The 3,555-nt window shown below is 43.0% G+C and overlaps 1 non-coding gene across 1 annotated transcript; it reads right to left on the bottom strand.

Moving 5' to 3' along the window:
• Positions 1–2,346: 2,346 nt before the first annotated feature.
• Positions 2,347–2,453, bottom strand: LOC118621440. The gene has a single exon (XR_004957693.1). It is a non-coding gene; the product is annotated as a U6 spliceosomal RNA (small nuclear RNA).
• Between the last annotated feature and the right edge of the window lie 1,102 nt (positions 2,454–3,555).

Genomic DNA, 3,555 nt, shown 5'->3' with positions numbered 1-3,555 from the left:
TAAATAAAAAAGATTTGTAAAAGGAGGGAAACTACTGTTTAAGACCATCTGCATGCAAAATCTCTGAGGCTGTAGAAAACGGTGGTTAAGAGAGCTAGCTTCAGAATCTAATAAACATAAGTTTAACCACCCCCCTCTATTCCATGAACCAATTAACCTGAGACTCAGTTTCCTCATCTGTGCAATGGTGATTATAATGTAACCACCTCATAGGATTATGATAAGGATTTTTTTTCTTTATTGATTTTTATTTTTTATTATTTTTAAAATTTTTTTTCTTTCTCTCTCTCTCTTTATTTATTTATTTATTTATTTATTTATTTATTTATTTTTATCCTCACCCGAGGACATTTTTCCATATTTTGTTCAGATAGAGTGGGAGGGAGAGAGAGAGAGAAACATCCACGTGAAAGGAACACATCGAGTGGCTGCCACCCACATGACCAACCAGGGCCGGGGACAAACTGCAACCGAGGTACGTGCCCTTAGGGGACACCGAACCCGGGTCTCTCCAGACCGCAGGCCAATGCTCTAACCGCTGAGCAAAACCGGCCAGGGCTATTCATTTTAGAGAGAGAGGAAGGGAGAGGGAGATAAAGCCGGAAACATCAATGAGAGAGAACATTCACTGGCCGCCTCCTGCATGCCCTCTGCTGGGGATCAGGCCCACAACCTGGGCATGTGCCCTGACTAGGAATCGAACCGGGGGCCTCTTGGTGCATGGGTCAATGCTCAACCACTGAGCCACACTGGCAGGGCAGATTATGATAAGGACTAAATAAGGCAATAGAAGCAAAGCATTTAGTACAGTGACTGCCATACAGAAAAGTCTCAATCTTTAACATAGTTATTACTAGCTTAAACCAGTTATCCAAAGACGTACATTATTTTGGTTCCTCTAGAAATGCTGTCACTGCCATGCTTATTCTGTGTCCTGCTTTGAACCTCTGCTGAGAGTCATTATGAGAAATGGTGATGTGAAGTCAGTTACTGTTATCTGTTGTCAGGATCCAGTTCATAGAACCACCCACTGTACCAGGGAACTCAGGAGGGACCTGCAGCTTCCAGAGACAGTATGTGAGGATCCTCAGCAGAATTTTCACGAGTATTTACACTTTCTCTCATACTTTTCTTCTTTTTATTTATTTATTTTTTATTGAAATAAGGGAGAGAGAGAGAGAAACATTGATGAGAGAGAACATCAATTGGCTGCCTCCTGCATGCCCCCCACTGGGGATTTGGCCCACAATCTGGGCATGTGTCCTGACCAGGAATCAAACCGGTGACCTCTTGGTACATAGGTCAATGCTCAACCACTGAGCCACACAGGTCAGGCCTCTCATACTGTTCAATTTCTATTTTTGTGGATTACAATGCACTTAATATATTATTTCATCTGTGCCTATGTATAGTTTATCAACAAATATGCCTATACTGAGAAGTTTAACAAATTTCACCCATGGAATATTAACCATGGAAATTTGGAAAACAGTATCTTCTTTATGAGTTCTTTCAGATTTAAGGTCACAAAGAACTGCATTTCTCCCAAGCAATAGGCTAATTGTTGCTAATGAATATGATCACTTCTGTCATTGAATGCCTTTCCTTCTTGGCCTTGGCTGTTGGGAACCTCAGAGCCAAATTCATAACCCAGCTCTGTGTCCAGAATGCCTGTGGTTGCCATCCTGAGGGCTACGGTTATGAGCACAGCTTCTGGAACCACACTGCCTGGGTTTGAATCCCACTTACTACCTGGTAAGTGTGAACTCTGTGCTTCAGTTTCCTTAAATGTAACAGGAAAGTTTATAATTTTTTTTTTATCCTCACCTGAGGACATTTTTGATATTTTGTTCAGATAGAGTGGGAGGGAGAGAAAGAGAGAGAGAGAAATATCGATGTGAAAGGGACACGTTGAGTGGTTGCCACCCGCTCGACCCAACCAGAGATGGGGACAAACTGCAACCGAGGTACGTGCCCTTAGCGGGTCTTCCTGGACCGCAGGCCAACGCTCTAACTGCTGAGCCAAACCGGCCAGGGCTTGGTTGATTCTTATATCTGCCCTGACTGGGGATCAAACCTGCAACCTTGGTGTATTGAGTTGATGCTCTAACCAACTGAGATACTAAGCCAGGGCTAAAATGATTATTTTAACAGTAATTAGTTCATAGGATGATTATAAAGATATAAATGAGATGATGCAGGTAAAACTATTAGAACACTGTTCAGCATATGAGTAAGCACTTAAATATTATTTATGTTGTTATTGTTATTGGATCCCATTCTGTGGTTTCCTTCCCCTTAATTTTCTTCAGCTTCATCTCTGCTATCTTTGTATTTTTTTTTTTTTTAAATATGAAACGCTTCACAGATTTGCGTGTCATCCTTGCGCAGGGGCCATGCTAACCTTCTCTGTGCCGTTCCAATCTTAGTACGTGTGCTGCCGAAGTAAGCACTACTCTATGTATTTTAATAAGGTGCTTCAAATTCTTTTTTGGAAAGAATATAAGCCAACAACCCCATATAAATATTTATTTACTATGCCGGGCACTGTATTAGGTGCATGAAGAATATAAAAATTTAAAAAAAGGTTATTTCTGCCTTCAAGGAAATGCTCACACAATAGCTATAAACCAAGTACAGAACGTGGGAAGCCATGCCGTAGAGTTGTCCAAGTGCCATGAGGACACGAAGCAGCTAAGATCCAGAAAGGCTTCCCGGAGAAGGTGGCATGGAGCCACGCTGCCCAGGAGACAAGGATGACGGAGCAGGAATTCCAGGTGGTGCGGGCATTGGATGATCCAAGACAGACTCCAGGACTGACCTGCTGCCTACACTGCGGGTACAGTCAGTGCTCTGTCAATCCTTGGTTTTGATTATTTGATTCAAGTGGTGTGAAGACCGGTAGGAAGAGACATCAGAAAAATGCCCAAGGGCACCTTCCTTTTTAAAGGGAAGTGAAGAAAAAAACAAGAGCAGTAACAAACCCTCTGAGGTGGAGAGATAAACTTGCCTGCCAGGCCAGGAAACACAGGTGTCAAACCAGGAAGCGGCGGTTGCTTGGAGGGAGGAGGAAGTGGTCGGAGATGGAGGAGTCTTCTGCTCTGGTCTATCTGAAGCACAGAACCACGGCCCAAAGCCCCTAACCTTTCTCCTTGGGCTCAGAGATAAAACTTTCCTTTTCTTTCATGGTTGGCTTTAACCTCAGGCCTCCCAGAACCACATTTGGGCACAATCTTTTAAAATGCCCTATTATCTCTAAGCAGAGAGATCCCAGAACCACATTTGGGCACAATCTTTTAAGATGCCCTATTATCTCTAAGCAGAGAGATCCCAGAACCACATTTGGGCACAATCTTTTAAGATGCCCTATTATCTCTAAGCAGAGAGATCCCAGATAACTTCAGCTACACCCTCCCTTCCTTTGGAAGTTCTGAAGAGTGAGTCTGAACATGAGGGGCCTAACATTACAGTTAACTCCCTGCCCCAAATGTCCCTAAGAAGTGACAGTGTGGCAAGCAGAGTACAAAATTTGGAGTTGGACAGACTAGCTTTTAT

This window comes from Molossus molossus, unplaced genomic scaffold (assembly GCF_014108415.1).
Source record: "Molossus molossus isolate mMolMol1 unplaced genomic scaffold, mMolMol1.p scaffold_m16_p_1, whole genome shotgun sequence".
NCBI lineage: Eukaryota > Metazoa > Chordata > Mammalia > Chiroptera > Molossidae > Molossus > Molossus molossus.
Note: the sequence above shows the minus strand (reverse complement) of the source record. Positions and strands in the feature narration are given on the sequence as shown.